The sequence below is a fragment of the Eupeodes corollae genome, chromosome 2 (genome assembly GCF_945859685.1).
Source record: "Eupeodes corollae chromosome 2, idEupCoro1.1, whole genome shotgun sequence".
Taxonomy (NCBI): domain Eukaryota; kingdom Metazoa; phylum Arthropoda; class Insecta; order Diptera; family Syrphidae; genus Eupeodes; species Eupeodes corollae.
In genome coordinates, this window is record NC_079148.1 from 80,266,964 (window position 1) to 80,278,018 (window position 11,055).

Consider the following 11,055-nt stretch of genomic DNA (forward strand, 5'->3'; position numbering starts at 1 on the left):
AAGGTTTGAAACCACTTTGCTGAAGCTTAGGATGTGCATTTTTGAATCACATAGGTATCGATGGAACATTCGCAAGAGGCGGGTTGGCGGTTAATAAGGGCAATACCAATTTCTTGATGTCATCAAGAAATTACCTTCAACACCGACGCACGTATAGATCAAAGCGTCACCATTGTCAGATGTAACTTTGAGATAGCTAAGTACTTTGATCCCCTAAATGAGCGCGCGCTGATATCAAATGAAGAGTTACTCTTGCTTACTTGTATTTCTTCCTCGAGCAACCAACAAGTGTTGCTTTATAAGAGCCTCATCTATACCCCACCTTAACTTGCATTGTTTGTAGAGAAACGTTCATAAAGTGATCTATAGTTCCATATGCCAACTACAAAAATGCAAACAAGATGAGTGGGGGAGAAGGTAGAACGACTAAGTGTACGAATGAATCCTGGCTCACTTTGAGCGCATGGAAATCAAAGCTCCGACTAGGAAAGTCTTAAAATCGACCATCGCAGGACTCCACACAAATATGGAGACATCTACAGCTATGTACCTAGCTAGTTGGAGAAGTTTGTTTGGCCAGGCTCTAGTTCACACAGAACTAAAATTACAATGCCATCTTAAGTAAGTAACCTGATTAAATACATTGCAAAATTCCCTCGGAAAACAAAATGGATATGTTTTTTTTTTTTTAAGGAACTGCAAAACATATCATTGGTTTGTTAGAAATTTTTTTTTAAATTAGTACGGAAAAAATGCTTTATATATTTTTTTAATTTTTTTATTAACCAATAAATTGATTGCATTATTTTTTCATACAGTTAGTTCTGATAAATTTAAGTTAAATTTAAAAAAAGCATTATGAATGCCACTCCACTTCATCCGCTATATCAAAAAACCTTCAATAAAATTTGTGGATATCCTGCCATTTTTATTACTTTAAATATTCATTTCACTTATATGTTCCCAATGTTTATGTCTTCTAAAGACATATTGATTGTTGCTTAATTTTAATTAAAAATTTCATAGCTGATGTTAATTTGGATTCCATTTATAGATATACAGACATACATACCTCTACCTAATGTACAGTACCGTAGAGTGAAAAGTATCAAAACGTAGACATTTCCTTGCAATAAAATGTATCTTCTGTGTATCTATTTAACAACACCATAAAAAAAGCCCACATGTTAAATTAAAGATAAAATAAATCACGTTCCAGCGAATTGCTTCTACTTTATATCCTATGCATGCACATTATGTATACCTATTCCTATATCTTTTAACTAGAATCATTTGAAGGTCATGAATTAATATTTCTCAAGTTTACTTCTTTTCTATTTAAAATGGAGAAAAATATGTGACTCATCATATTTTTTTTAAAATTAAATTCACAAAAAGGCCAAAAAGGATACATCATCAATATATTAAATGAAAGTATGTACCTATAAAAGCATACAAAATTTGGATATGTTTATACGAGAAAATTCTCAACTGCAACTACCCAGCTGTTCGCATTGTTAAATTATGTTTTAAACTTATGCGTGATTTTTGTATACTATAACTATAAGGATAAGATGAATTGTTTTCAAACATTTTTTTTCACTAGTTTTGTTATACAAAAATACATAAGTACCTGTATGTAAATATTGAGTAAGTTTTTAAACCAATATAAAATATGTATGTATGTATATGTATGTACATAAGTGATGTTATTGATGATAGTATAGATAGTTGATGATTTGCTGGGAAAGTCGTAACTTTTGACCTATTTATATAACTTTGATTATCAAGTTGACATCTATTCAGGTCACGTATTCATTGATTTGAAAAAAAAAATATCAATCTCAAGAGCTACAATTTTTAACCTTAAAGCAAAATGAAAAACAAAAATTCCTTAAAATCAAAAGTTTCTGGGAACCACTCGTGGAATTTTGGTGACAGTATTTATTTCCCGAAACTTGCCTTTTGTTATAGGGAGTGTTTGTTCTTAGATATATTGTACATATACATACATATGTATGTACAAATTATCTTTAAGATGGCAGACTTCTTTTTCCTGGTTGCCATTTAACTGATTTATTTTTAGTTTAGTTTGGCATTGCAACCTGAATAGACTGACACCTATATAATAACTCTTTAAAATTATGGTTTCCTTTTTTCGTGAGCAAATTTTGTTTACCGACAAAAGCTTACTTTTGTTCGAATGTTTACTACAAAAATGTAGCATTTGCATTAGCAAGTGCATGTCCAGACGCCGTTACATTCGCAAAAACTGACTTTTATGTGTGCTTTATTGATTGGTGGAATAATAGGTCCGTTCCGTACTGCTTTTAAAACGATTCTGGCCAGAACGGCTATAGACGTATGGTTAACGAATTTTTCGTTCATCAAGTCATGCCACAGTTGATTTATTGAAAGAAAGGTTTAAAAAACGCATAAATACAAATTACGGACCCGTGAATTGGCCTTCAAAATAGTGCGATCTAACGCTGCTTGACAGTTTACTGTGGGGATATGACTATGCCTCCAAAAGTCATATTTAAATTATAGTGTAAGAAGACTACCTTTCGAATGAAATCAATTTGAACAAATCGTCTGTGTTATTCCATTTATTTGAAATTGTTTATTTCTATTTCAAATAAACAGAAAATTTGAACTGTTGATTTTTGTTAGTTTTAAATATCGCTTATTTATGTACCTAATATTGTCTGAAAATATTTTTTGTTTGGAGCTAAATGTCCAATTTTTAAAAGTTGTAGATGAACACTCTACTGGCAGTTGATTAATTTATTTATTTTCACTAATTTCTAGCTTGCAATAAAAAAATAAATTGGGTAACGCAACAGTTCGTTGGGAACCAGGGCCTAAAGTCTTACAACTCTCAACCATTCCTGTGTGCGAGTACTGTTGTCAGGAATAGAAGGGACCTACCATTTTAGACCGAATCCGAACGGATAATTTGAGAAAGCACTTGTTCATGACAAGAATTACACTTGAAGGATTTGTCAATTAAATCAACGCACTAACCATCATGCCACGGGTACTAGCTTTCAATATCAAATTAAAATATTAAAGTCCAATAAGGTTTTTTTAACATGTGATATTGTAAATCAACTGTAAGTATTTAGCAATACAGTTTATAAGGGCGTGGGTATGTACACGCAACTATAACTTCATAACATAAGTACGCATGTACTTTACAAGCGATTATAATTCAAATAACATAGCAATTCATGTTTTCAATATGGTTGGTATCCACCTTAGATTTTGTTCAATAATCGTTACATTTATTATTAATTAATTAATTATTATTTAAACAAAAAAAAAACAGATTTTCTCTTGGAAGATTTTATGAGAAATATAAATTATTTTTATCCTTAAGTGTCGTTCCACAACTTTCAGCAAACACAAAAATGGGAAAAAGAGACGCATATACATCCCTTGAACTGACAATGAACATTTTTCTTATCTTAAAGCTTGTTGGATTTATAAATGTATTATCATGAACAAGCCCCTTGAATATGTTTTATTCGATTTTGTTTTTCCAAGACATTATGTTTGCTTCAATAATATAATAGTGTGTTTATTGTTTCCTAATCCCTACAACATATCTTTTAATTCCTCACCCAAGAGGACAAAAAGCTAAATTAAATAAGTTTTACTGGAATTCGAATTTAATTTATTACACTAAACTATAATATAATCGTATGTTTGGATTAATTTTATTACTTTTGTTCATTGTCTTTGTAATGTGTTTACGAAACAAATTTTTTAATTGTCAAGTAAATAAAAACTTCGATATAAATATTATTAATATTAACGTCTGTATGCAAAACACAGGTATACCGATGGTCCTTTGAAATTCTATATCAAATGATCTAAATTGAAACAAAACTCAATTAACTTTGCCATTTTCTCCCTTGTTGCAGCTAAACAAAAAATTCTACCAAAACTTTACTAATGCAATTATATAAAATCACCTAGAGAAAAAGTTTAATACTTTAGAGAAACATTGAAACACCAACACCATAAGTGGTAAAGCGGCTTACTATTACTATTACTACTTACTCTTACTATTTACCACTCCCGTTTGCTAATGCCTACAAATTTGAAAATTTTAACCATCGCATTCGATATATCAGTTTTAGCCTTCAAAGATAATATTGCTACTGTATAAAACTAAATATACAGGTATACAACTTCCATTAGATAAAAAAAAGCATCCTTCGAAACCAAGGACCAAAAGTTTGATGAGTGATGTAAAATGTTAATAAAATAACGATATCGTCTTCAAGATTTACAAGCAATACCTACACCATGTCTCCACCTTCATACATATATGTATCTAGTGTGGGTATCTAAAAAGACGTCTATAAACTTTGATGGTTCTATGTTCAGCAGGCTTGTTAAATATTTTATCATGTACTTCGGACAGCCCTGTTTTCATGTATGTATATATGTATGTATGAAGCTGGATTCTCTAATGTTTTAAGCCTGTGGTTTGAATTAAGGATTTTATAAGATATTATCCTTTTTGGTACATTTTACAAAATCATCTTCCTAATCATTTTTGATACAACGTATTATGTCAATACGTGTTACAGCTGCTCATCATCATCAAAGCTACCACACCTTTTTACCTATATATTTACATTGTTTAAACTTAAATTTTATAAATTTAAAGAGGATTATTTAATTTTGAGTTTCTTCAGATACTCAAATCTGACACTTACAATTCAACCCATTTGAAGTGGATTATTGGATAGCCTATTAGAAGTGAATATCGTTTTATTCTGTTGTAAATAATAAATAGGCAAACATACATACATATATCGCATCCACACATCAAATCTTACAAGTTCTTGGAGGTGGTACCTGATGACGATTAGGGTAGATTAAAAAGTATGAACTGACATATGCCATAATGCTAATATTAACTCGTTCAAATTAATTTCACCATTATAAGAATTTTTAAAAGTTTTTTTTTTGTGTCCGTATTTTTTTAAGTTTAAAGCTTGCAGGTTTTAATAATTAAAATGGTATTTAAATGTTTTAATATCGACGGGAAATAATGTGGCTTTACGAAGAGACTATAGATATTGAGTATAAGAAACATCAATAACATGCGATCTCTTCGCTTTTCACAAAAAAAAACGCAGCAGTCGATTGGGACGATATAGACATCAAGTTACCTGCTTTAAGTATTTGCGTCCGATATCAAATTAAAGGATAAGGGGATACAACAGACGTCCCAAAAAGTCTTAACATCGAATTGCTATATCTATACATGCACATATTATATTTCGTTTTCTGAGATCAAAAGTGCGCCCTTTGAATATATAAACATAAGAAAAGGTTATGTAATAAACCTTGGCCAATGCAAGCTTTATTGTGATATTTGTAGAATTAAAAAATCCTTGACTTGTCAAGATCACTAACATACCTAACGTCTTCTCGAGCTACCAAGTGTTCCGATAAGACATTTGAACATGACCGACTTAGTTCTTGAACTTGCGTTTTAGGTTTGTGATTCCGCTTCAATTTCGATTTTGTTTTTCACAGAATTGTTTACCTACGCTGCATTATGGGTTTGGAAAATCTAATAGGAAAGCCATAATTGTTCATTTGTTTCAAGAAATGTGTTTCTGGCTTAGTAACGAAGGCTGTCAAACAGTGACGAATATAAATGTTTAGTTTCTAGTAATACTTAAGTTAGTATACACATATGTTCGAACAATTACTAATTATCCTCGAAAATGACTGCCTAATTTATTTCGTTTTTCTCCACGTATTTTTGAATACTATCTCGTCTTGGAATCTCAAAAAGTTCTTACTATTAACCTAAAAATTGAAATAATTTCCCTTGTACATGTTCTATATATTTTTGAGATGTTTTTGTTATTATTTTGCGTCAAATCACAAATTTAAATGCATCTTTTGAAAAGGAGATATAAGCTTTACAAAGCCTGATATTTTACCATTAAGATTTTTTTAGTACTGTTTCAATACTAAAAACGAACATTTTTGAAAATTAAAACTTTTTTAACCAAAATATTCTATGAATACTCATCAGTTTTCTTTTTAACTTAAAAAAGATAGACATGAAATATCAATTATATGCATAATGTTTAGTAAATTAGCCTTAAATAAATTGTGTAGCACCGTTTTCTTAAAAAGCACTCAACCTATCTCGATAAATATTTAAATGTTGGCTGTCGGTATTAGGTAGTCTATTTTAAATCGTTATTTGAATAAAAATAATGTTAGTATAGTTAAGTTTCGCAGTGTTTCCTTAAATAATCTGGAAAACAATTTCAATGGCAAAATTCACCAATCGAACTCAATAGCAAAAACACTGCCTCAAAATATTGACAAAACAACAAATCTGTGTATACTGTACACACATTTGAGTATAGTAAAATTCATTATTTCCAAATGGAAGCGCCTTCCACCACACAAGTGCCTGTGCCGTAGCGTCTCTATGAACGTACATGTGTGATGTGTATATACAATATCCTCTAAGTGTTCCTATAAGTGAAGTACCTACATAATGTTCTTACATACAAAACAAATAACATCCTTACCGGCTTCTTCTTGGTAAGCGTTGGCGTAGAGTAGGAAAAAATTCATATCCAAAATGGATGATGTGTGTTTCTGTTTTGTTTTCCCCAAAGTCTCACAATGCGGTGCTGCTGCCCATCAAAATGTATTTTCAATCTCAATTCGCATTTATCCAGTATTCCAGTAGCATTTACACCACTCTCACCGCCACCGCCCAATTCGATTCAATTTAACATCAAAAATACAAATGTGATTACGTTGTAAATCCTTGAATTAAATCAAGTGTATATTGTACCTCCTCAGATAGGTAAGTAGGTAAATATTTTGTGAATTGTAAGACAAGAAATTATTTTGACACTCAGATGTTTTCACACATAAGATATCAATTAAATAATTGACAAAAACTAATCCGATAAATTACAGATACAAACTTAAAATCTCTTAATCATAGGTTAATTAAAAAAGACGTAAATTATTTTAAAACGTCCATGAAATTATACTGATGAACACAACTTTGAAGTGAATAAAAAAGGTACCTAGGTTATCCTCGAAGGGAACTCACAAGGTTGCAGGATTATTTAATAATCGTGAAGTTGGATGTTAAAATTTAAATGAGAACATAGAGTAGAGAACATATGTATAGAGTGAGGGATAGAAAGGAGGGCTTTAACAATAATAGGTGTAGGTTGTTATGCTATCGACCGACGACGATAGTAGAGCTATAAAAATAGTTCAAGTAGAACAAACACACTTTATTTTGACTATTTTTGTATAGGTTAATAGGAGAAAGAAACATAAAATACTATCCTACCGAAATGGTTTTTAAATTCACAAGACAAGCTTTTTTTTTGTAGGTATCCAGGTAGATCAGCGTCCTTTTATAGTTTTTGTTTTTTTTAGCTTTATTAACTTAAAACTCTCGATGCAATATTTTTGTTTATTTACACTATAAACATAAGTGCGCGAATGATATCGTATGCAATGCAACACGCGAAGCCCGTAAATCGTTAGCTGTACCTGATGAAAACCCGAACAAAGAACAACCAAACAAACCAACTAAAAAAGGGAACATCACACACGAAAACAAAGACAACAAAGTAAACAAAACAGCCGTGCAGAAGCAAAGACAGAAAAAAATGAAAAGACTCGATTTAGAAACAGCGTTAAAAAGCAACAAAATAGTGTGTCAACACGCTCGAGAATATAATTTTCGACTGAGAAATGAGAAAAGTCCTTTCAATCATCAGCCAGCAGTGAGCAGGATACTGAATATGAACTTCATCGTATTGCCATTTAAGCTTGTCGTTTATCGCACACGTAGAATAGCTGTTAAAACTGTATGGGTACACATTTTTTCTCATTGCCCATGTTTTTTTTGTTGTTGTTGTTGGGGCTAGAAAAGCCCTACATACCCCAAGTCCCAAGCATAAACCCATGGGAACTCAACTCATCTAATACGACGTAGCATTCACGTTCACATTGAAGCATCTACCCAAGGTGACTTAACAGTTAACACCAGGCAGTGGTAGGGCAGCCATATTGCCAGCGCGTTGTTTTTGGCACACAGGGATGTTTTATTTTCAGGTGGTTGTTGTTAATAAATACACGCAGAGCCAGAGATGATTGTGGTTTCATAAGACAGCTGATTCCAAAAAAGCTCGTTTACATATATCACAATATGACAGGAAGAAGAGCTTTTTGAGGAAACAGAAGTCTGTATAAGAGAACCTGAACGACCAAAGAGAGATAAAGCATTCTCAGATGTATGAGTTCGAATCAGGACTACGGCCTAAGTTCGATCTGCAAAAAATGTATGATACATCTACCATCTCCAACATTACACATTAGAACATCCTTTTGTCTCCTTGTCAGCTTGAGTAATGAAACTGCAATTTGTTTCATATGTCAACGCTTTCATGTTTATGATGGCATATCAAATTGGCATATTTTTTTTTTATTTTTAAGTGGGAATGGAAACTACAAAAACAAACTAGGTAGGATAGGTATGTTTAGGGGTAACTATGTTTAGCGTTTCCGTGTGATATTTATGAAAGACATGAAATTTAATGCTTTCGTTGACACGTTCGTTATAGTTGAGTGTAAATGTGTTAGGGATGCATTTGACCATTGTTATATTTGCTTTGAGTTTGCTATTGCAAACAATATTGCTGTTAGATGTCTAGGGCTATGGTAAGGAAAATGAGCCCATTTGTCAGAACGTACATATCTGTATAAATAGGTATGTTCTCAGGTACACTTATAAGGGAGAAAAGAGAGATATGCAAACATGATGTATAGCAGGTATTTTTTTTTTTGCTGTTTTCGACATTTATTCAAAATTTTTATTTTTTTTATTTTGTCTTATCAGAAAAGAACTTAACTTTTGTGTTAAAATATGAAAATGCAAACACAGTAAAAATCCCTAAAATACATATACAAAAATTATCAAAACAGATTTATCATAAAACAAATCTGTTGCAGTCAATTTGATGACTAAGCTTAGTATAGAGCTGCTATACGAATATACATTGTTTAAACACATTTAAAAACTTTTAAGTCTTAGGCTTAATCCCTTAATCTTTTTGATTTAAAGTTGTTTTTTTCCTGCGTGCTACCACTTGCGAGGAGTTGACAAATCATTTAAGAGTAACTGTTTTTTTTTTCGTTAAGTGCTTTCTCAAATTATCCGTTAGGATAAGTCATAAGAAACTGTGGGTCCCCTCTATCCCTGACATGACTCACACTCATCAATGTTTGAAAATTATAAGTCACTAGGACCATTGCGCCACCTAATTTCTTTTTTTATACCTATCCCAAAATCTACCAAAAATACATCAAATTAACAATTGTTTGACTTTTAAATTGAGCCAGTAGTTCTTAGAAATAACTAAATATGAACAAATGTTTTCTATAAAAATGTTGTCTATATTATAAACCTTAGCGCTTTAAAGTTAACAATCTTGCTTTAGATCAATTATTCAGAAACTTAAAAATATAGTAAAGTGTTACTCCTTAAATTGTTGCTGTTATTGGATATTGTTGACACAATTCAAATCTGTTGATATTTCACAAGAATACTCTCATCTTACATCAATAAATTGTTGATTTTCTGAGGTTCTATACACGACAATATCTTAAAGCTTAAATGGAAGCTTCAGTCCTGCTATTGGTGAACGCCCATCATTAAGTCTACTTTTCAACGATTCTATGAAATGTTCAAAGTTACCACATCCATAAAAAGGTTCTACAAATTTAATGCCCAGTTACCATCCTATAGCGAAATTGTGTCCAATTCCAATTCATTCCTTGTCTGTGCAAACATTTCTTTTTATAATTGTTCTTATGTTGTGAAAATAAACATGGCTTTGTAAAATAAAGATCTGCAATTCCTAATGTATTATAATTTTCTACATTTTTTGAATTCGGAAAACAATCTTAAGTCGTTAGCATCTTTTCAGACTTCAACAAGGTATTTGACAAATTAAGTTATGAATTCTTCTTAATAAATTAAGTCATATCTTGAAGATAGTTTTTAGAGCGTTAGATTAACCCTTCAAGTCTATTTAAAGTCAATTCTCGAGAGAGTCACATTAATCCGTTGCTGATTATTTTATTTACTATTGATTTGCCTTCTAAAAAGATCTTAATCAATTTTGGGAATAGTAATGGCGCAATTCAAATCTTTTGATTTAAAATATTGACAAATGTAAGACGACGTATTTAACACACTAACTTAGTGAAATAAATTATGACTCTATATTGAATTCGTCACGTTTAAATATAGAATCCAGTTCTTTTGACTCAAAAAAGCTAACAAAACGCTTACTATAGTCAAAAGATTGTCCCGAGAGTTCTGTGATCCATATATTACAAAAATTCTGTATTTTCTTTTGTCTTAATTAGGCTTGTTGTATTGGAGCCATTATGATCCGTTCATATTGTGAGAATAGAAAGTATTTAACGTTGATTTTTTAGGTATTTGTCTTCGTTTTTTCCCCTTGCCCGATATGCTTTTATTAACTCCATACACTCAAATGGTTCCCTTGATAAACCTCCCATTTCTTTCAGGTCATGGAAAGTTTTTGCAGTTCTGCTTTATAGGCTTTTCACACCAAGTCCAAAACCAAGTTTTCGCGAAATGATCAGTTTTCGCCGAAAACCTACATCGAAAACTCAAGTTTTCCCATAAAATTTTGGTAAACCACAAGTTTTATATAAAACCTCTCGAAAACTAATGGCAATTCAAAGTTGAACTAAACAAACAAACCTTTCGAAAGATTCAGCGCTCAAATTAATGTAAACAAAACAGCTGATGGCTGCTGTCAAAATAAATGTTTTATTTTGAAATAAATTTGGTCTTGGTAATTAAAATTATTTATACAATTATATTATATATCCTTACAAAATAAGAATTATTTCTTTTTGTTTTTTATTTACAGAACATGGAAGAGAAAAAAAAACAAAAAAAGGAAACTTTGGGGAAGCTGCGTGGCA

At 31.3% G+C, this 11,055-nt stretch overlaps 1 protein-coding gene across 1 annotated transcript in view; it reads right to left on the bottom strand.

Moving 5' to 3' along the window:
• Nucleotides 1-7,755, bottom strand: part of LOC129944632 (inactive dipeptidyl peptidase 10) — a 134,056-nt gene extending 126,301 nt beyond the window's left edge. Inside the window, exon 1 of the mRNA XM_056054198.1 lies at nucleotides 7,373-7,755. The gene's annotated coding sequence lies outside the window, so the exon portion shown is untranslated. The remainder of the gene's footprint in view (nucleotides 1-7,372) is intronic.
• Between the last annotated feature and the right edge of the window lie 3,300 nt (nucleotides 7,756-11,055).